The sequence below is a fragment of the Manis pentadactyla genome, chromosome 13 (assembly GCF_030020395.1).
Source record: "Manis pentadactyla isolate mManPen7 chromosome 13, mManPen7.hap1, whole genome shotgun sequence".
NCBI classification, from domain to species: domain Eukaryota; kingdom Metazoa; phylum Chordata; class Mammalia; order Pholidota; family Manidae; genus Manis; species Manis pentadactyla.
The window spans coordinates 43719515-43744019 of NC_080031.1; positions in this window are offsets into that span (position 1 = coordinate 43719515).

Here is a 24505-nt window from a genome sequence, read left to right on the forward strand (position 1 = left end):
AACACAGAGAAGACATGTAGTGATTCTACAGCATCTTAGTTCATGCTGACGGACAGCGACTGTAACTGGGATTTTAGGGCTGACTTGCTGAAGAGGGTAGACTGGAAAACATAATGTTCTGCATGTGATTGTATATTAATGAGAACAAAGAAAATTTAAAACTGATGTAAGAGCACTGCTCTCATATATCATAATAAAAGTACAGGCTTTCAGTGCTCCAATCAAAAGACACAGGGTTAGAAGAACTGATGAAAACTCAAGACCACCTACGTGCTCCGTTACTGGAGACTCACTTGAGATCCAAGGACACAGACAAACTACAAGCTGAAGGGGCGGGGACAGGTTCCCTATACAAGTGAAACTGAGAAACAAACAAACAAATGGATTCTGTTTGAGTCCCCAGAGAGAGTCAGTAGTAAATAGCCCAATCTAGCCACCGTGAATTCTTTTTGTTTTGTTTCAGCAGTGCTCAGGCATAGATTTCGTGGTGCAGCAACTTCCTTCTCATTTCCTCCCAACTCAACAAATTAATTGCTGTAATAATATGCGTCCGCGCTTTTAAAATCATTGGTTTTTATGATGTTCACGAATGTAAAGAAGTAATAACCATCTAAAGAGGGAAGTTTGGACCCTCAAATAAACACTTCACTACACTACACACTCTTATTTCCCAAATGCTCCTCTCCAGATCTAGGTGTTCCTTTATGTTTGTCCGTCCACCTATCAGCAGTGATCACACCGATATCCCTCAAACATGGTGGTGTGCAAAGAACCAAGTACACTTTTCTGTCGACAACAGGCCCAGATGAAGAATACTTGTGGTATTCAGGGATCACTTACTCACTGAATGTGGCTAAATAAAGTCACCAAGCGAGCAGGAATTATAAGAGGACAGAGGGCAGAGTTACAGGTTCAAGTCCTTTCAAATCCATTTACTGTTTTTGTAAGCACACGCGGCTGACTCTACCTGAAAGTGTATCGGTGAACACAGTGCTCTCCTTATGGCTTAGCTACCTTGCAAGATTTCTGGAAGCATAATGTAGGAAAGAGACATAGGCTATGTTGTTAACTGTTCTGTACAGAAGGATAGATGGGCAGACAAAAGGGTGATTGATCCATAGATAGATAGGTAGACAGACGACAGATGAAAGAAAGATAGATAGGTACATAGACCGATAGATGATAGACATCATAGATAGATGATAGGAAGATAGATAGATAGATAGATAGATCCATAGATACATACATACATACTTACATACATAGATACATAGATAGACAGACAGACCGTTAGATAGATAGATACAGATACATATCGATTGAAACAAATCTATTGTTCATAAATAGGAGTTGAATGGTGAATAACATAGCTAATATACAAATAAAAAGGAAGAATGAAATCCAGGTTAAAATTGCAGTAAGCAGCCTTAAGAAGAAAACAAACACTACCATTTGCAATGACATGGATGGAGCCAGATGGTAGTACATACATATTAATAGGCCAGGCAGAGAAAGACAAGTACCAAGTGATTTCACTCATGTGTGGAGTATAACAACAAAGAGAAACTGAAGGAAAAAAACAGCAGCACTCTCACAGAATCCGAGAGTTGACTAAAAGTTACCAAAGGGAAAAGGACTAGGCAGGGTGAGTCTGAGGGGAGGGACAAGTGTGGGGAGAAAGTATAGTGGTAATTGGGATTAGCATGAATAATGCGTGGGGTCGGTTGTGCATTGTGAGTACTGTACAACAGAGAGAAGAGTAGTAGAGATCATATAGCATCTTACTACTCACTGAAGGACAGCAACTGTAAAGAGGTCTGTGGAGGGGGACAAGGTGAAGGTGTCTACAGCATTCAATTTCGCTGATAGACCGCGACTGAAGAGGTTTTTCGGGGGGACTTGGTGAAGGGGGGAGCATAGTAAACATAATGTTCTTCACGTGATTGTAGATTAATGATTAAAAAAAATTCTTTAATTGGATTAAGTGTACAGCTCTGAATCATCAGAATAAAGGTCATGCACTGAGCGCTGCAAACAAAAGACACAGGGTTAAAAGAAGGGATAAAAACTCAAGATACCTACGTGCTTACTTACAGGAGACTCACTTGAGTTCCAAGGACACAAACTACAAGCCGAAGGTGTGTGGTCACGTACCCTACACGAGTGAAACTGAAAAACAAACAATCAAAAAATGGATTCTGTTTGAGTCCCCAGAGACATTCAGCAGAAAATAGCCCTATCTGACCACCGTGAATTCTTTTTGTTTGGTTTCAGCAGTTCCCAGCGATAGATTTAGTGGTGCAGCAACATACTTCTCATTTTCTTTCACCTCAACAACTGAGTTGCTGTAATAATAAGCATCTGGGCCATTAAAATCAGTGGGTTTATGATGTTCACGATTGAGAAGATCTAATAACCAACTAAAGAGGGAAGTTTGGACACTCAAATAAACACGTCACTCCACAATACACTCTTGGCTCCCAACTGCTCCTGTCAAGAAATTAGTGTTCCTTTCTATTTGACCCTCCGTCCTATCGGCGGTGATCACGCTGATGTCCTTCAAACATGGTAGTGAGCAAAGCAACAAGTTTACTTTTCTGTCGACAACAGGCCCAGAGGAATGATACTTGTGGTCTTCAGGGAGCACTTAGTCAATGAATGTGGCTAAATACAGACAGCAAGTTAGAAGGAGATGAAAGAGGACAGAGGACAGAGACACGGGTTCAAGTCCCGGCACAACCATTTCCTTGTTTTGTAGGTACACGTGGCCGTCTTGACCTGCAAGGGTCTCGGTGAACCCAGTGCTCTCTCTACAGCCTAGATACTTTGCAGGATTTTTGGAAGCATAGTGTAGGAAAGTGATATAGGATATGTGGTTAACTATTCAGTACACAAGGGCAGATGGGCCGACAAAAAGTTGATTGATTGATTGATAAATAGATAGACAGACAGATAGATAGATATAGGTACATAACAACTAACACAAAGCTACTGCTCATAAAAAGGAGAGCAATTGTGAAAGCACATAGCGAAATTACAAACAAAAAAAAGAATGAAATCCACTTTAAAAAATGCAGTAAGCTGCCATAAGAAGAAAACAAATCCTATCATTTGCAATAACTTGGATGGAGGTAGAGGGTATTATGCTCAGTCAAACAGGCCAGGCGGAGAAATACATGTACCAAATGATTTCACTCATGTGTGGAATATGATAACAAGGAAAAACTGAAGGAAAAGACAGCAGCAGACTCACAGAAACCGAGAGTGGACTAACAGTTACCAAAGAGAAAGGGACTGGGTAGCGTTTGTGGGAAGGGAGTAATAAGGGCGGGGAAAAAGAATGGGGGCATTAGGATTAGCATGTTTAATGTGTAGGGTGGGGATTCATGGGTAGGGCTGTACAACACAGAGAAGACATGTAGTGATTCTACAGCATCTTAGTTCATGCTGACGGACAGCGACTGTAACTGGGATTTTAGGGCTGACTTGCTGAAGAGGGTAGACTGGAAAACATAATGTTCTGCATGTGATTGTATATTAATGAGAACAAAGAAAATTTAAAACTGATGTAAGAGCACTGCTCTCAAATATCATAATAAAAGTACAGGCTTTCAGTGCTCCAATCAAAAGACACAGGGTTAGAAGAATTGATGAAAACTCAAGACCACCTACGTGTTCCCTTTCTGGAGACTCACTTGAGATCCAAGGACACAGACAAACTACAAGCTGAGGGGGCGGGGACAGTTACCCAATACAAGTGAAACTGAGAAACAAACAAACAAATGGATTCTGTTTGAGTCCCCAGAGAGAGTCAGTAGAAAATAGCCCAATCTAGCCACCGTGAATTCTTTTTGTTTTGTTTCAGCAGTGCTCAGGCATAGATTTCGTGGTGCAGCAACTTCCTTCTCATTTCCTCCCAACTCAACAAATTAATTGCTGTAATAATATGCGTCCGCGCTTTTAAAATCATTGGTTTTTATGATGTTCACGAATGTAAAGAAGTAATAACCATCTAAAGAGGGAAGTTTGGACCCTCAAATAAACACTTCACTACACTACACACTCTTATTTCCCAAATGCTCCTCTCCAGATCTAGGTGTTCCTTTATGTTTGTCCGTCCACCTATCAGCAGTGATCACACCGATATCCCTCAAACATGGTGGTGTGCAAAGAACCAAGTACACTTTTCTGTCGACAACAGGCCCAGATGAAGAATACTTGTGGTATTCAGGGATCACTTACTCACTGAATGTGGCTAAATAAAGTCACCAAGCGAGCAGGAATTATAAGAGGACAGAGGGCAGAGTTACAAGTTCAAGTCCTTTCAATTCCATTTACTGTTTTTGTAAGCACACGCGGCTGACTCTACCTGAAAGTGTATCGGTGAACACAGTGCTCTTCTTATGGCTTAGCTACCTTGCAAGATTTCTGGAAGCATAATGTAGGAAAGAGACATAGGCTATGTTGTTAACTGTTCTGTACAGAAGGATAGATGGGCAGACAAAAGGGTGATTGATCCATAGATAGATAGGTAGACAGACGACAGATGAAAGAAAGATAGATAGGTACATAGACCGATAGATGATAGACATCATAGATAGATGATAGGAAGATAGATAGATAGATAGATAGATAGATCCATAGATACATACATACATACTTACATACATAGATACATAGATAGACAGACAGACCGTTAGATAGATAGATACAGATACATAACGATTGAAACAAATCTATTGTTCATAAATAGGAGTTGAATGGTGAATAACATAGCTAATATACAAATAAAAAGGAAGAATGAAATCCAGGTTAAAATTGCAGTAAGCAGCCTTAAGAAGAAAACAAACACTACCATTTGCAATGACATGGATGGAGCCAGACGGTAGTACATACATATAAATAGGCCAGGCAGAGAAAGACAAGTACCAAGTGATTTCACTCATGTGTGGAGTATAACAACAAAGAGAAACTGAAGGAAAAAAACAGCAGCACTCTCACAGAATCCGAGAGTTGACTAAAAGTTACCAAAGGGAAAAGGACTAGGCAGGGTGAGTCTGAGGGGAGGGACAAGTGTGGGGAGAAAGTATAGTGGTAATTGGGAATAGCATGAATAATGCGTGGGGTCGGGTGTGCATTGTGAGTACTGTACAACAGAGAGAAGAGTAGTAGAGATCATATAGCATCTTACTACTCACTGAAGGACAGCAACTGTAAAGAGGTCTGTGGAGGGGGACAAGGTGAAGGTGTCTACAGCATTCAATTTCGCTGATAGACCGCGACTGAAGAGGTTTTTCGGGGGGACTTGGTGAAGGGGGGAGCATAGTAAACATAATGTTCTTCACGTGATTGTAGATTAATGATAAAAAAAATTCTTTAATTGGATTAAGTGTACAGCTCTGAATCATCAGAATAAAGGTCATGCACTGAGCGCTGCAAACAAAAGACACAGGGTTAAAAGAAGGGATAAAAACTCAAGACACCTACGTGCTTACTTACAGGAGACTCACTTGAGTTCCAAGGACACAAACTACAAGCCGAAGGTGTGTGGTCACGTACCCTACACGAGTGAAACTGAAAAACAAACAATCAAACAAATGGATTCTGTTTGAGTCCCCAGAGACATTCAGCAGAAAATAGCCCTATCTGACCACCGTGAATTCTTTTTGTTTGGTTTCAGCAGTTCCCAGCGATAGATTTAGTGGTGCAGCAACATACTTCTCATTTTCTTTCACCTCAACAACTGATTTGCTGTAATAATAAGCATCTGGGCCATTAAAATCAGTGGGTTTATGATGTTCACGATTGAGAAGATCTAATAACCAACTAAAGAGGGAAGTTTGGACACTCAAATAAACACGTCACTCCACAATACACTCTTGGCTCCCAACTGCTCCTGTCAAGAAATTAGTGTTCCTTTCTATTTGACCCTCCGTCCTATCGGCGGTGATCACGCTGATGTCCTTCAAACATGGTAGTGAGCAAAGCGACAAGTTTACTTTTGTGTCGACAACAGGACCAGAGAAATGATATTTGTGGTCTTCAGGGAGCACTTAGTCAATGAATGTGACTAAATACAGACAGCAAGTTAGAAGGAGATGAAAGAGGACAGAGGACAGAGACACGGGTTCAAGTACCGGCACAGCCATTTACTGGTTTTTTAGGTACACGTGGCCGTCTCGACCTGGAAGGGTCCCGGTGAACCCAGTGCTCTCTCTACAGCCTAGATACTTTGCAGGATTTTTTGAAGCATAGTGTAGGAAAGTGATATAGGATATGTGGTTAACTGTTCTGTACACAAGGACAGATGGGCAGACAAAAAGTTGATTGATTGATTGATAAATAGATAGACAGACAGATAGATAGATATAGGTACATATCGACTAACACAAAGCTACTGCTCATAACCAGGAGAGCAATGGTAAAAGCACATAGCGAAACTACAAACAAAAAAGAAGAACGAAATCCAGTTTAAAAAGTGCAGTAAGCAGCCATAAGAAGAAAACAAATCCTATCATTTGCAATAACGTGGATGGAGCTAGAGGGTATTATGCTCAGTCAAACAGGCCAGGCGGAGAAATACATGTACCAAATGATTTCACTCATGTGTGGAGTATGATAAAAAAGAAAACCTGAAGGAAAACACAGCAGCAGACTCAAAGAACACAAGAGTGGACTAACAGGTACCAAAGATAAAGGGACTGGGTAGCGTTTGTGGGAAGGGAGTAATAAGGGCGGGGAAATAGAATGGGGACATTAGGATTAGCATGTTTAATGTGTAAGGTGGGGGTTCATGGGTAGGGCTGTACAACACAGAGAAGACGTGCAGTGATTCTACAGCATCTTAGTACATGCTGACGGACAGCGACTGTAACTGGGAATTGCGGGTGACTTCCTGAAGAGGTTAGACTGGAAAACATAATGTTCTGCATGTGATTGTATATTAATGAGAACAAAGAAAATTTCAAACTGATGTAAGAGCACTGCTCTCAAATATCAGAATAAAAGTACAGGCTATGAGTGCTCCAATCAAAAGACACAGGGTTAGAAGAACTGATGAAAACTCAAGACCACCTACGTGCTCCCTTTCTGGAGACTCACTAGAGATCCAAGGACACAGACAAACTACAAGCTGAAGGGGTGGGGAAAGGCACCCTATACAAGTGAAACTGAGAAACAAACAAACAAATGGATTCAGTTTGAGTCCCCAGAGACAGTCAGTAGAAAATAGCCCAATCTAGCCACCGTGAATTCTTTTTGTTTTTTTTCAGCCGTGCTCAGGAATAGATTTCGTGGTGCAGCAACTTCCTTCTCATTTCCTCCCACCTCAACAAATGAATTGAGTAATAATATGCATCTGCGCTTTTAAAATCATTGCTTTTTATGATGTTCACTAACGTAAAGTAGTAATAACCATCTAAAGAGGGAAGTTTGGACCCTCAAATAAACACTTCACTCCACTAAACACACTTATTTCCCAAATGTTTCTGTCCAAAAATAGGTAGTCCTGTATATTTGTCCCTCCAACTATCAGCAGTGATCACACCGATGTCCCTCAAACATCGTGGTGTGAAAAGAACCAAGTACAATTTTCTGTCCACAACAGGCCCAGACGAAGGATACTTGTGGTCTTCAGGGATCACTTACACACTGAATGTTTCTAAATAAAGTCACCAAGCGAGCGGCAAATAAAAGAGGACAGAGGACAGAGATACGGGTTCAAGTCCTTTCAACTCCATTTACTGGTATTGTAAGCACACGCGGCTGACTCTACCTGAAAGTGTATCGGTGAACACAGTGCTCTCCTTATGGCTTAGCTACCTTGCAAGATTTCTGGAAGCATAGTGTAGGAAAGAGACATAGGCTATGTTGTTATCTGTTCTGTACAGAAGGATAGATGTGCAGACAAAAAGGTGATTGATTCATATATAGATAGGTAGACAGACGACAGATGAAAGAAAGAGATAGGTACATAGACTGATAGATGATAGACATCATTGATGATAGGAAGATAGATAGATAGATAGAAAGATAGATCCATAGATACATACATACATACTTACATACATAGACACATAGATAGACAGACCGATGGATAGATAGATATCGATACCGATAGATACAGATACATATCGATTGACACAAAGCTATTTTTCATAAACAGGAGTTGAATGGTGAATAACATAGCTAATGTACAAACAAAAAGGAAGAATGAAATCCAGTTTAAAATTGCAGTAAGCAGACTTAAGAAAACAAACACCATCATTTGCAATGACGTGGTTGGAGCTAAATGGTAGTACGTTCAGAGAAATAGGCCAGGCGGTGAAAGACAAGTACAAAGTGATTTCACTCATGTGTGGAGTATAACATCAAAGAGAAACTGAAGGAAAAAAACAGCAGCACTCTCACAGAATCCGAGAGTTGACTAAAAGTTACTAAATGGAAAAGGACTAGGCACGGTGAGTCTGAAGGGAGGGATAAGTGTGGGGAGAAAGAATAGTGGTAATTGGGATTAGCATGAATAATGCGTGGGTTCGGGTGTGCATGGGGAGAACTGTACAACACAGAGAAGACTAGTATAGGTCATATAGCATCTTACTACTCACTGAAGGACAATTAGTGTAACGGGTCTATGGGGGCGGAAATGGTGAAGGGATCTACAGCATTCAACTACGCTGATAGACAGCGACTGAAGAGGTTTTTCGTGGGGACTTGGTGAAGGGGGGAGCATAGTAAACAATGTTCTTCTCGTGATTGTAGATTAATGATAAAAAAAATTCTTTAAGTGCAATAAGTGTACAGCTCTGTATCATCAGAATAAAAGGTCATGCACTGAGTGCTGCAAACAAAAGACACAGGGTTAAAAGAAGGGATAAAAACTCAAGACACCTACGTGCTTACTTACAGTAGACTCACTTCAGATACAAGGAAACAGACAAACTACAAGACGAAGGTGTGTGGACAAGTACCCTACACGAGTGAAACTGAAAAACAAACAATCAAACAAATGGATTCTGTGTGAGTCCCCAGAGACAGTCAGCAGAAAGTAGCCCTATCTGACCACCATGAATTCTTTTTGTTTGGTTTCAGCAGTTCCCAGCGATAGATTTAGTGGTGCAGCAACATACTTCTCATTTTCTCTCACCTCAACAACTGAGTTGCTGTAATAATAAGCATCTGGGCCATTGAAATCAGTGGGTTTTATGATGTTCACGATTGAGAAGATCTAATAACCACCTAAAGAGGGAAGTTTGGACACTCAAATAAACACGTCACTCCACAATACACTCTTGGCTCCCAACTGCTCCTGTCTAGAAATTGGTGTTCCTTTTTATTTGAACCTACGTCCTATCGGCGGTGCTCGCGCTGATGTCCTTCAAACATGGTGTTGAGCAAAGCAACAAGTTTACATTTCTGTCGACAACAGGCCCAGAGGAATGATTCCTGTGGTCTTCAGGGAGCACTTAGTCAATGAATGTGGCTAAATACAGACAGCAAATTAGAAGCAGATGAAAGAGGACAGAGGACAGAGACACGGGTTCAAGTCCCGACACAACCATTTCCTTGTTTTGTAGGTACACGTGGCCGTCTCGACCTGCAAGGGTCTCGGTGAACCTAGTGCTCTCTCTACAGCCTAGATACTTTGCAGGATTTTTGGAAGCATAGTGTACGAAAGTGATATAGGATATGTGGTTAACTGTTCTGTACAAAATGACAGATGGGCAGACAAAAAGTTGACTGATTGATTGATAAATAGATAGACAGACAGATAGATAGATATAGGTACATATCGACTAACACAAAGCTACTGCTCATAACCAGGAGAGCAATGGTGAAAGCACATAGCGAAACTACAAACAAAGAAGAAGAATGAAATCCAGTTTAAAAAGTACAGTAAGCAGCCTTAAGAAGAAAACAAATCGTTTCATTTGCAATAACGTGGATGGAGGTAGAGGGTATTATGCTCAGTCAAACAGTCCAGGCGGAGAAATACATGTACCAAATGATTTCACTCATGTGTGGAGTATGATAACAAAGAAAAACTGAAGGAAAATACAGCAGCAGACTCACAGAACCCGAGAGTGGACTAACAGTTATCAAAGAGAAAGGAACTGGGTAGGTTTTGTGGAAAGGGTGTAATAAGTTCGGGGAAAAAGAATGGGGGCATTAGGATTAGCATGTATAATGTGTAGGGTGGGGTGTCATGGGTAGGGTTGTACAACACAGAGAAGACATGTAGTGATTCTACAGCATCTTAGTACATGCTGACGGACAGCGACTGTAACTCGGATTTGGGGGGGACTTGCTGAAGAGGGTAGACTTAAAAACATAATGTTCTGCATATGATTGTACATTAATGAGAACAAAGAAAATTTCAAACTGATGTAAGAGCACTGCTCTCAAATATCAGAATAAAAGTACAGGCTTTGAGTGCTCCAATCAAAAGACACAGGGTTAGAAGTACTGATGAAAACTCAAGACGACCTACGTGCTCCCTTTCTGGAGTCTCACTTGAGATCCAAGGACACAGACAAACTACAAGCTGAAGGGGCGGGGACAGGTAACCTATACAAGTGAAACTGAGAAACATACAAACATATGGATTCTGTTTGAGTCCCCAGAGAGAATCAGTAGAAAAAAGCCCAATCTAGCCACCGTGAATTCTTTTTATTTTGTTTCAGCAGTGCTCAAGAATAGATTTCGTGGTGCAGCAACATCCTTCTCATTTCCTCCCACCTCAACAAATGAATTGCTGTAAGAATATGCGTCTGCGCTTTTAAAATCATTGCTTTTTATGATGTTCACAAACGTAAAGAAGTAATAACCATCTAAAGAGGGATGTTTAGACCCTCAAATAAACACTTCACTCCACTACACACTCTTATTTATCAAATGCTCTTGTCCAGAAATAGGTGTTCCTTTATATTTGTCCCTCCACCAATCAGCTGTGATCACACCGATGTCCCTCAAATATGGTGGTGTGCAAAGAACCAAGGACACTTTTCTGTCGAAAAAAGGCCCAGACGAAGGATAATTGTGGTCTTCAGGGATTACTTACTCACTGAATGTGGCTAAATAAAGTCACCAAGCGAGCAGGAAGTATAAGAGGACAAAGAACAGAGATACGGGTACAAGTCCCTTCACCTCCATTTACTGGTTTTGTAAGCACAAGCGGCTGACTCTACCTGAAAGTGTATCGGTGAACATATTGCTCTCCTTATGGCTTAGTTACCTTGCAAGATTTCTGGAAGCATAATGTAGGAAAGAGACATAGGCTTTGTTGTTAACTGTTCTGTACAGAAGGATAGATGGGCAGACAAAGAGGAGATTGATTCATAGATAGATAGGTAGACAGACGACAGATGAAAGAAAGATAGGTACATAGACTGATAGGCGATAGACATCATAGATAGATGATAGGAAGATAGATAGATAGATAGAAAGATAGATCCATAGATACATACATAAATAATTACATACATAGATACATAAACAGATCGTTAGATAGATAGATACAGATACATATCGATTGACACAAAGCTATTGTTCATAAACAGGAGTTGAATGGTGAATAACATAGCTAATCTACAAACAAAAGAAGAATGAAATCCAGTTTAAAATTGTAGTAAGCAGCCTTAAGAAGAAAAAAAAACACTACCTTTTGCAATGACGTGGATGGAGCTAGATTGTAGTATGTTCAGAGAAATAGGCCAGGGGGAGAAAGACAAGTACCAAGTGATTTCACTCATGTGTGGAGTATAACAACAAAGAGAAACTGAAGGAAAAAAACAGCAGCACTCTCACAGAATCCGAGAGTTGACTAAAAGTTACCAAAGGGAAAAGGACAAGGCAGTTTGAGTCTGAAGGGAGGGATAAGTGTGGGGAGAAAGAATAGTGGTAATTGGGATTAGCATGAATAATGCGTGGGGTCGGGTGTGCATGGTGAGTACTGTACAACACAGAGAAAACTAGTAGAGATCATATAGCATCTTACTTCTCACTGATGGACAAATACTGTAACGGGTCTGAGGGGGCGGATATGGTGAAGGGATCCACAGCATTCAACTACGCTGATAGACAGCGACTGAAGAGGTTTTTCGGGGGGACTTGGTGAAGGGGGGAGCATAGTAAACATAATGTTCTTCTCGTGATTGTAGATTAATGATAAAAAAATTCTTAAAGTGCAATAAGTGTACAGCTCTGAATCATCAGAATAAAAGGTCATGCACTGAGTGCTGCAAACAAAAGACACAGGATTAAAAGAAGGGATAAAAACTCAAGACACCTACGTGCTTACTTACAGCAGACTCACTTGAGATCCAAGGACACAGACAAACTACAAGCCGAAGGTGTGTGGAAAAGTACCCTACACGAGTGAAACTGAAAAACAAACAATCAAACAAATGGATTCTGTTTGTTTGTCAGAGACAGTCACCAGAAAATAGAACTATCTGACCACGGTGAATTCTTTTTGTTTGGTTTCAGCAGTTCCCAGCGATAGATTTAGAGGTGCAGCAACATACTTCTCATTTTCTCTCACCTCAACAACTGAGTTGCTGTAATAATGAGCATCTGGGCCATTGAAATCAGTGGGTTTTATGATGTTCACGATTGAGAAGATCTAATAACCACCTAAAGAGGGAAGTTTGGACACTCAAATAAACACGTCACTCCAAAATACACTCTTGGCTCCCAACTGCTCCTCTCTAGAAATTGGTGTTCCTTTTTATTTGAACATCCATCCTATCAGCGGTGATCACGCTGATGTCCTTCAAATATGGTGGTGAGAAAAGCCACAAGTTTACATTTCTGTCGACAACAGGCCCAGAGGAATGATACCTGTGGTTTTCAGGGAGCACTTAGTCAATGAATGTGGCTAAGTACAGACAGCAAATTAGAAGGAGATGAAAGAGGACAGAGGACAGAGACACGGGTTCAAGTCCCGGCACAACCATTTCCTTGTTTTGTAGGTACACGTGGCCGTCTCGACCTGCAAGGGTCTCGGTGAACCCAGTGCTCTCTCTACAGCCTAGATACTTTGCAGGATTTTTGGAAGCATAGTGTAGGAAAGTGATATAGGATATGTGGTTAACTGTTCTGTACACAAGACAGATGGGCAGACAAAAAGTTGATTGATTGATTGATAAATAGATAGACAGACAGATAGATAGATAAAGGTACATATCGACTAACACAAAGCTACTGCTCATAACCAGGAGAGCAATGGTGAAAGCACATAACGAAACTACAAACAAAAAAGAAGAATGAAATCCAGTTTAAAAAGGGCAGTAAGCAGCCTTAAGAAGAAAACAAATCCTATCATTTGCAATAACGTGGATGGAGGTAGAGGGTATTATGCTCAGTCAAACAGGCCAGGCAGAGAAATACATGTACCAAATGATTTCACTCATGTGTGGAGTATGATAACGAAGAAAATCTGAAGGAAATGACAGCAGCAGACTCACAGAACCCGAGAGTGGACAAACAGTTACCAAAGAGAAAGGGACTGGGTAGCGTTTGTGGGAAGGGTGTAATAAGGGCGGGGAAAAAGAATGGGGGCATTAGGATTAGCATGTTTAATGTGTAGGGTGGGGGTTCATGGGTAGGGCTATACAACACAGAGAAGACATGTAGTGATTCTACAGCATCTTAGTACATGCTGACGGACAGCGACTGTAACTGGGATTTGGGGGGGACTTGCTGAAGAGGGTAGACTGGAAAACATAATGTTCTGCATGTGATTGTATATTAATGAGAACAAAGAAAATTTCAAACTGATGTAAGAGCACTGCTCTCAAATATCAGAATAAAAGTACAGGCTTTGAGAGCTCCAATCAAAAGACACAGGGTTAGAAGAACTGATGAAAACTCAAGACCACCTACGTGCTCCCTTTCTGGAGACTCACTTGAGATCCAAAGACACAGACAAACTACAAGCTGTAGGGGCGGGGACAGGTACCCTATACAAGTGAAACTGAGAAACAAACAAACAAATGGATTCTGTTTGAGTCCCCAGAGAGAGTCAGTAGTAAATAGCCCAATCTAGCCACCGTGAATTCTTTTTGTTTTGTTTCAGCAGTGCTCAGGCATAGATTTCGTGGTGCAGCAACTTCCTTCTCATTTCCTCCCAACTCAACAAATTAATTGCTGTAATAATATGCGTCCGCGCTTTTAAAATCATTGGTTTTTATGATGTTCATGAATGTAAAGAAGTAATAACCATCTAAAGAGGGAAGTTTGGACCCTCAAATAAACACTTCACTACACTACACACTCTTATTTCCCAAATGCTCCTCTCCAGATCTAGGTGTTCCTTTATGTTTGTCCGTCCACCTATCAGCAGTGATCACACCGATATCCCTCAAACATGGTGGTGTGCAAAGAACCAAGTACACTTTTCTGTCGACAACAGGCCCAGATGAAGAATACTTGTGGTATTCAGGGATCACTTACTCACTGAATGTGGCTAAATAAAGTCACCAAGCGAGCAGGAATTATAAGAGGACAGAGGGCAGAGTTACAAGTTCAAGTCCTTTCAATTCCATTTACTGTTTTTGTAAGCACACGCGGCTGACTCTACCTGAAAGTGTATCGGTGAACACAGTGCTCTTCTTATGGCTTAGCTACCTTGCAAGATTTCTGGAAGCATAATGTAGGAAAGAGACATAGGCTATGTTGTTAACTGTTCTGTACAGAAGGATAGATGGGCAGACAAAAGGGTGATTGATCCATAGATAGATAGGTAGACAGACGACAGATGAAAGAAAGATAGATAGGTACATAGACCGATAGATGATAGACATCATAGATAGATGATAGGAAGATAGATAGATAGATAGATAGATCCATAGATACATACATACATACTTACATACATAGATACATAGATAGACAGACAGACCGTTAGATAGATAGATACAGATACATAACGATTGAAACAAATCTATTGTTCATAAATAGGAGTTGAATGGTGAATAACATAGCTAATATACAAATAAAAAGGAAGAATGAAATCCAGGTTAAAATTGCAGTAAGCAGCCTTAAGAAGAAAACAAACACTACCATTTGCAATGACATGGATGGAGCCAGACGGTAGTACATACATATAAATAGGCCAGGCAGAGAAAGACAAGTACCAAGTGATTTCACTCATGTGTGGAGTATAACAACAAAGAGAAACTGAAGGAAAAAAACAGCAGCACTCTCACAGAATCCGAGAGTTGACTAAAAGTTACCAAAGGGAAAAGGACTAGGCAGGGTGAGTCTGAGGGGAGGGACAAGTGTGGGGAGAAAGTATAGTGGTAATTGGGAATAGCATGAATAATGCGTGGGGTCGGGTGTGCATTGTGAGTACTGTACAACAGAGAGAAGAGTAGTAGAGATCATATAGCATCTTACTACTCACTGAAGGACAGCAACTGTAAAGAGGTCTGTGGAGGGGGACAAGGTGAAGGTGTCTACAGCATTCAATTTCGCTGATAGACCGCGACTGAAGAGGTTTTTCGGGGGGACTTGGTGAAGGGGGGAGCATAGTAAACATAATGTTCTTCACGTGATTGTAGATTAATGATAAAAAAAATTCTTTAATTGGATTAAGTGTACAGCTCTGAATCATCAGAATAAAGGTCATGCACTGAGCGCTGCAAACAAAAGACACAGGGTTAAAAGAAGGGATAAAAACTCAAGACACCTACGTGCTTACTTACAGGAGACTCACTTGAGTTCCAAGGACACAAACTACAAGCCGAAGGTGTGTGGTCACGTACCCTACACGAGTGAAACTGAAAAACAAACAATCAAACAAATGGATTCTGTTTGAGTCCCCAGAGACATTCAGCAGAAAATAGCCCTATCTGACCACCGTGAATTCTTTTTGTTTGGTTTCAGCAGTTCCCAGCGATAGATTTAGTGGTGCAGCAACATACTTCTCATTTTCTTTCACCTCAACAACTGAGTAGCTGTAATAATAAGCATCTGGGCCATTAAAATCAGTGGGTTTATGATGTTCACGATTGAGAAGATCTAATAACCAACTAAAGAGGGAAGTTTGGACACTCAAATAAACACGTCACTCCACAATACACTCTTGGCTCCCAACTGCTCCTGTCAAGAAATTAGTGTTCCTTTCTATTTGACCCTCCGTCCTATCGGCGGTGATCACGCTGATGTCCTTCAAACATGGTAGTGAGCAAAGCGACAAGTTTACTTTTGTGTCGACAACAGGACCAGAGAAATGATATTTGTGGTCTTCAGGGAGCACTTAGTCAATGAATGTGACTAAATACAGACAGCAAGTTAGAAGGAGATGAAAGAGGACAGAGGACAGAGACACGGGTTCAAGTACCGGCACAGCCATTTACTGGTTTTTTAGGTACACGTGGCCGTCTTGACCTGGAAGGGTCCCGGTGAACCCAGTGCTCTCTCTACAGCCTAGATACTTTGCAGGATTTTTTGAAGCATAGTGTAGGAAAGTGATATAGGATATGTGGTTAACTGTTCTGTACACAAGGACAGATGGGCAGACAAAAAGTTGATTGATTGATTGATAAATAGATAGACAGACAGATAGATAGATATAGGTACATATCGACTAACACAAAGCTACTGCTCATAACCAGGAGAGCAATGGTAAAAGCACATAGCGAAACTACAAACAAAAAAGAAGAACGAAATCCAGTTTAAAAAGTGCAGTAAGCAGCCATAAGAAGAAAACAAATCCTATCATTTGCAATAACGTGGATGGAGCTAGAGGGTATTATGCTCAGTCAAATAGGCCAGGCGGAGAAATACATGTACCAAATGATTTCACTCATGTGTGGAGTATGATAAAAAAGAAAACCTGAAGGAAAACACAGCAGCAGACTCAAAGAACACAAGAGTGGACTAACAGGTACCAAAGATAAAGGGACTGGGTAGCGTTTGTGGGAAGGGAGTAATAAGGGCGGGGAAATAGAATGGGGACATTAGGATTAGCATGTTTAATGTGTAAGGTGGGGGTTCATGGGTAGGGCTGTACAACACAGAGAAGACGTGCAGTGATTCTACAGCATCTTAGTACATGCTGACGGACAGCGACTGTAACTGGGAATTGCGGGTGACTTCCTGAAGAGGGTAGACTGGAAAACATAATGTTCTGCATGTGATTGTATATTAATGAGAACAAAGAAAATTTCAAACTGATGTAAGAGCACTGCTCTCAAATATCAGAATAAAAGTACAGGCTATGAGTGCTCCAATCAAAAGACACAGGGTTAGAAGAACTGATGAAAACTCAAGACCACCTACGTGCTCCCTTTCTGGAGACTCACTTGAGATCCAAGGACACAGACAAACTACAAGCTGAAGGGGTGGGGAAAGGCACCCTATACAAGTGAAACTGAGAAACAAACAAACAAATGGATTCAGTTTGAGTCCCCAGAGACAGTCAGTAGAAAATAGCCCAATCTAGCCACCGTGAATTCTTTTTGTTTTTTTTTGCAGTGCTCAGGAATAGATTTCGTGGTGCAGCAACTTCCTTCTCATTTCCTCCCACCTCAACAAAAGAATTGAGTAATAATATGCATCTGCGCTTTTAAAATCATTGCTTTTTATGATGTTCACTAACGTAAAGTAGTAATAACCATCTAAAGAGGGAAGTTTGGACCCTTAAATAAACACTTCACTCCACTAAACACACTTATTTCCCAAATGTTTCTGTCCAAAAATAGGTAGTCCTGTATATTTGTCCCTCCAACTATCAGCAGTGATCACACCGATGTCCCTCAAACATCGTGGTGTGAAAAGAACCAAGTACAATTTTCTGTCCACAACAGGCCCAGACGAAGGATACTTGTGGTCTTCAGGGATCACTTACACACTGAATGTTTCTAAATAAAGTCACCAAGCGAGTGGCAAATAAAAGAGGACAGAGGACAGAGATACGGGTTCAAGTCCTTTCAACTCCATTTACTGGTATTGTAAGCACACGCGGCTGACTCTACCTGAAAGTGTATCGGTGAACACAGTGCTCTCCTTATGGCTTAGCTACCTTGCAAGATTTCTGGAAGCATAGTGTAGGAAAGAGACATAGGCTATGTTGTTATCTGTTCTGTACAGAAGGATAGATGTGCAGACAAAAAGGTGATTGATTCATATATAGATAGGTAGACAGACGACAGATGAAAGAAAGAGATAGGTACATAGACTGATAGATGATAGACATCATTGATGATAGGAAGATAGATAGATAGATAGAAAGATAGATCCATAGATACATACATACATACTTACATACATAGACACATAGATAGACAGACCGATGGATAGATAGATATCGATACCGATAGATACAGATACATATCGATTGACACAAAGCTATTTTTCATAAACAGGAGTTGAATGGTGAATAACATAGCTAATGTACAAACAAAAAGGAAGAATGAAATCCAGTTTAAAATTGCAGTAAGCAGACTTAAGAAAACAAACACCATCATTTGCAATGACGTGGTTGGAGCTAAATGGTAGTACGTTCAGAGAAATAGGCCAGGCGGTGAAAGACAAGTACAAAGTGATTTCACTCATGTGTGGAGTATAACATCAAAGAGAAACTGAAGGAAAAAAACAGCAGCACTCTCACAGAATCCGAGAGTTGACTAAAAGTTACTAAATGGAAAAGGACTAGGCACGGTGAGTCTGAAGGGAGGGATAAGTGTGGGGAGAAAGAATAGTGGTAATTGGGATTAGCATGAATAATGCGTGGGGTCGGGTGTGCATGGTGAGTACTGTACAACACAGAGAAAACTAGTAGAGATCATATAGCATCTTACTTCTCACTGATGGACAAATACTGTAACGGGTCTGAGGGGGCGGATATGGTGAAGGGATCCACAGCATTCAACTACGCTGATAGACAGCGACTGAAGAGGTTTTTCGGGGGGACTTGGTGAAGGGGGGAGCATAGTAAACATAATGTTCTTCTCGTGATTGTAGATTAATGATAAAAAAATTCTTAAAGTGCAATAAGTGTACAGCTCTGAATCATCAGAATAAAAGGTCATGCACTGAGTGCTGCAAACAAAAGACACAGGATTAAAAGAAGGGATAAAAACTCAAGACACCTACGTGCTTACTTACAGCAGACTCACTTGAGATCCAAGGACACAGACAAACTACAAGCCGAAGGTGTGTGGAAAAGTACCCTACACGAGTGAAACTGAAAAACAAACAATCAAACAAATGGATTCTGTTTGTTTGTCAGAGACAGTCACCAGAAAATAGAACTATCTGACCACGGTGAATTCTTTTTGTTTGGTTTCAGCAGTTCCCAGCGATAGATTTAGAGGTGCAGCAACATACTTCTCATTTTCTCTCACCTCAACAACTGAGTTGCTGTAATAATGAGCATCTGGGCCATTGAAATCAGTGGGTTTTATGATGTTCACGATTGAGAAGATCTAATAACCACCTAAAGAGGGAAGTTTGGACACTCAAATAAACACGTCACTCCAAAATACACTCTTGGCTCCCAACTGCTCCTCTCTAGAAATTGGTGTTCCTTTTTATTTGAACATCCATCCTATCAGCGGTGATCACGCTGATGTCCTTCAAATATGGTGGTGAGAAAAGCCACAAGTTTACATTTCTGTCGACAACAGGCCCAGAGGAATGATACCTGTGGTTTTCAGGGAGCACTTAGTCAATGAATGTGGCTAAGTACAGACAGCAAATTAGAAGGAGATGAAAGAGGACAGAGGACAGAGACACGGGTTCAAGTCCCGGCACAACCATTTCCTTGTTTTGTAGGTACACGTGGCCGTCTCGACCTGCAAGGGTCTCGGTGAACCCAGTGCTCTCTCTACAGCCTAGATACTTTGCAGGATTTTTGGAAGCATAGTGTAGGAAAGTGATATAGGATATGTGGTTAACTGTTCTGTACACAAGACAGATGGGCAGACAAAAAGTTGATTGATTGATTGATAAATAGATAGACAGACAGATAGATAGATAAAGGTACATATCGACTAACACAAAGCTACTGCTCATAACCAGGAGAGCAATGGTGAAAGCACATAACGAAACTACAAACAAAAAAGAAGAATGAAATCCAGTTTAAAAAGGGCAGTAAGCAGCCTTAAGAAGAAAACAAATCCTATCATTTGCAATAACGTGGATGGAGGTAGAGGGTATTATGCTCAGTCAAACAGGCCAGGCAGAGAAATACATGTACCAAATGATTTCACTCATGTGTGGAGTATGATAACGAAGAAAATCTGAAGGAAATGACAGCAGCAGACTCACAGAACCCGAGAGTGGACAAACAGTTACCAAAGAGAAAGGGACTGGGTAGCGTTTGTGGGAAGGGTGTAATAAGGGCGGGGAAAAAGAATGGGGGCATTAGGATTAGCATGTTTAATGTGTAGGGTGGGGGTTCATGGGTAGGGCTATACAACACAGAGAAGACATGTAGTGATTCTACAGCATCTTAGTACATGCTGACGGACAGCGACTGTAACTGGGATTTGGGGGGGACTTGCTGAAGAGGGTAGACTGGAAAACATAATGTTCTGCATGTGATTGTATATTAATGAGAACAAAGAAAATTTCAAACTGATGTAAGAGCACTGCTCTCAAATATCAGAATAAAAGTACAGGCTTTGAGAGCTCCAATCAAAAGACACAGGGTTAGAAGAACTGATGAAAACTCAAGACCACCTACGTGCTCCCTTTCTGGAGACTCACTTGAGATCCAAAGACACAGACAAACTACAAGCTGTAGGGGCGGGGACAGGTACCCTATACAAGTGAAACTGAGAAACAAACAAACAAATGGATTCTGTTTGAGTCCCCAGAGAGAGTCAGTAGAAAATAGCCCAATCTAGCCACCGTGAATTCTTTTTGTTTTGTTTCAGCAGTGCTCAGGCATAGATTTCGTGGTGCAGCAACTTCCTTCTCATTTCCTCCCAACTCAACAAATTAATTGCTGTAATAATATGCGTCCGCGCTTTTAAAATCATTGGTTTTTATGATGTTCACGAATGTAAAGAAGTAATAACCATCTAAAGAGGGAAGTTTGGACCCTCAAATAAACACTTCACTACACTACACACTCTTATTTCCCAAATGCTCCTCTCCAGATCTAGGTGTTCCTTTATGTTTGTCCGTCCACCTATCAGCAGTGATCACACCGATATCCCTCAAACATCGTGGTGTGCAAAGAACCAAGTACACTTTTCTGTCGACAACAGGCCCAGATGAAGAATACTTGTGGTATTCAGGGATCACTTACTCACTGAATGTGGCTAAATAAAGTCACCAAGCGAGCAGGAATTATAAGAGGACAGAGGGCAGAGTTACAAGTTCAAGTCCTTTCAATTCCATTTACTGTGTTTGTAAGCACACGCGGCTGACTCTACCTGAAAGTGTATCGGTGAACACAGTGCTCTTCTTATGGCTTAGCTACCTTGCAAGATTTCTGGAAGCATAATGTAGGAAAGAGACATAGGCTATGTTGTTAACTGTTCTGTACAGAAGGATAGATGGGCAGACAAAAGGGTGATTGATCCATAGATAGATAGGTAGACAGACGACAGATGAAAGAAAGATAGATAGGTACATAGACCGATAGATGATAGACATCATAGATAGATGATAGGAAGATAGATAGATAGATAGATAGATCCATAGATACATACATACATACTTACATACATAGATACATAGATAGACAGACAGACCGTTAGATAGATAGATACAGATACATAACGATTGAAACAAATCTATTGTTCATAAATAGGAGTTGAATGGTGAATAACATAGCTAATATACAAATAAAAAGGAAGAATGAAATCCAGGTTAAAATTGCAGTAAGCAGCCTTAAGAAGAAAACAAACACTACCATTTGCAATGACATGGATGGAGCCAGACGGTAGTACATACATATAAATAGGCCAGGCAGAGAAAGACAAGTACCAAGTGATTTCACTCATGTGTGGAGTATAACAACAAAGAGAAACTGAAGGAAAAAAACAGCAGCACTCTCACAGAATCCGAGAGTTGACTAAAAGTTACCAAAGGGAAAAGGACTAGGCAGGGTGAGTCTGAGGGGAGGGACAAGTGTGGGGAGAAAGTATAGTGGTAATTGGGAATAGCATGAATAATGCGTGGGGTCGGGTGTGCATTGTGAGTACTGTACAACAGAGAGAAGAGTAGTAGAGATCATATAGCATCTTACTACTCACTGAAGGACAGCAACTGTAAAGAGGTCTGTGGAGGGGGACAAGGTGAAGGTGTCTACAGCATTCAATTTCGCTGATAGACCGCGACTGAAGAGGTTTTTCGGGGGGACTTGGTGAAGGGGGGAGCATAGTAAACATAATGTTCTTCACGTGATTGTAGATTAATGATAAAAAAAATTCTTTAATTGGATTAAGTGTACAGCTCTGAATCATCAGAATAAAGGTCATGCACTGAGCGCTGCAAACAAAAGACACAGGGTTAAAAGAAGGGATAAAAACTCAAGACACCTACGTGCTTACTTACAGGAGACTCACTTGAGTTCCAAGGACACAAACTACAAGCCGAAGGTGTGTGGTCACGTACCCTACACGAGTGAAACTGAAAAACAAACAATCAAACAAATGGATTCTGTTTGAGTCCCCAGAGACATTCAGCAGAAAATAGCCCTATCTGACCACCATGAATTCTTTTTGTTTGGTTTCAGCAGTTCCCAGCGATAGATTTAGTGGTGCAGCAACATACTTCTCATTTTCTTTCACCTCAACAACTGAGTAGCTGTAATAATAAGCATCTGGGCCATTAAAATCAGTGGGTTTATGATGTTCACGATTGAGAAGATCTAATAACCAACTAAAGAGGGAAGTTTGGACACTCAAATAAACACGTCACTCCACAATACACTCTTGGCTCCCAACTGCTCCTGTCAAGAAATTAGTGTTCCTTTCTATTTGACCCTCCGTCCTATCGGCGGTGATCACGCTGATGTCCTTCAAACATGGTAGTGAGCAAAGCGACAAGTTTACTTTTGTGTCGACAACAGGACCAGAGAAATGATATTTGTGGTCTTCAGGGAGCACTTAGTCAATGAATGTGACTAAATACAGACAGCAAGTTAGAAGGAGATGAAAGAGGACAGAGGACAGAGACACGGGTTCAAGTACCGGCACAGCCATTTACTGGTTTTATAGGTACACGTGGCCGTCTTGACCTGGAAGGGTCCCGGTGAACCCAGTGCTCTCTCTACAGCCTAGATACTTTGCAGGATTTTTTGAAGCATAGTGTAGGAAAGTGATATAGGATATGTGGTTAACTGTTCTGTACACAAGGACAGATGGGCAGACAAAAAGTTGATTGATTGATTGATAAATAGATAGACAGACAGATAGATAGATATAGGTACATATCGACTAACACAAAGCTACTGCTCATAACCAGGAGAGCAATGGTAAAAGCACATAGCGAAACTACAAACAAAAAAGAAGAACGAAATCCAGTTTAAAAAGTGCAGTAAGCAGCCATAAGAAGAAAACAAATCCTATCATTTGCAATAACGTGGATGGAGCTAGAGGGTATTATGCTCAGTCAAACAGGCCAGGCGGAGAAATACATGTACCAAATGATTTCACTCATGTGTGGAGTATGATAAAAAAGAAAACCTGAAGGAAAACACAGCAGCAGACTCAAAGAACACAAGAGTGGACTAACAGGTACCAAAGATAAAGGGACTGGGTAGCGTTTGTGGGAAGGGAGTAATAAGGGCGGGGAAATAGAATGGGGACATTAGGATTAGCATGTTTAATGTGTAAGGTGGGGGTTCATGGGTAGGGCTGTACAACACAGAGAAGACGTGCAGTGATTCTACAGCATCTTAGTACATGCTGACGGACAGCGACTGTAACTGGGAATTGCGGGTGACTTCCTGAAGAGGGTAGACTGGAAAACATAATGTTCTGCATGTGATTGTATATTAATGAGAACAAAGAAAATTTCAAACTGATGTAAGAGCACTGCTCTCAAATATCAGAATAAAAGTACAGGCTATGAGTGCTCCAATCAAAAGACACAGGGTTAGAAGAACTGATGAAAACTCAAGACCACCTACGTGCTCCCTTTCTGGAGACTCACTTGAGATCCAAGGACACAGACAAACTACAAGCTGAAGGGGTGGGGAAAGGCACCCTATACAAGTGAAACTGAGAAACAAACAAACAAATGGATTCAGTTTGAGTCCCCAGAGACAGTCAGTAGAAAATAGCCCAATCTAGCCACCGTGAATTCTTTTTGTTTTTTTTCAGCAGTGCTCAGGAATAGATTTCGTGGTGCAGCAACTTCCTTCTCATTTCCTCCCACCTCAACAAAAGAATTGAGTAATAATATGCATCTGCGCTTTTAAAATCATTGCTTTTTATGATGTTCACTAACGTAAAGTAGTAATAACCATCTAAAGAGGGAAGTTTGGACCCTCAAATAAACACTTCACTCCACTAAACACACTTATTTCCCAAATGTT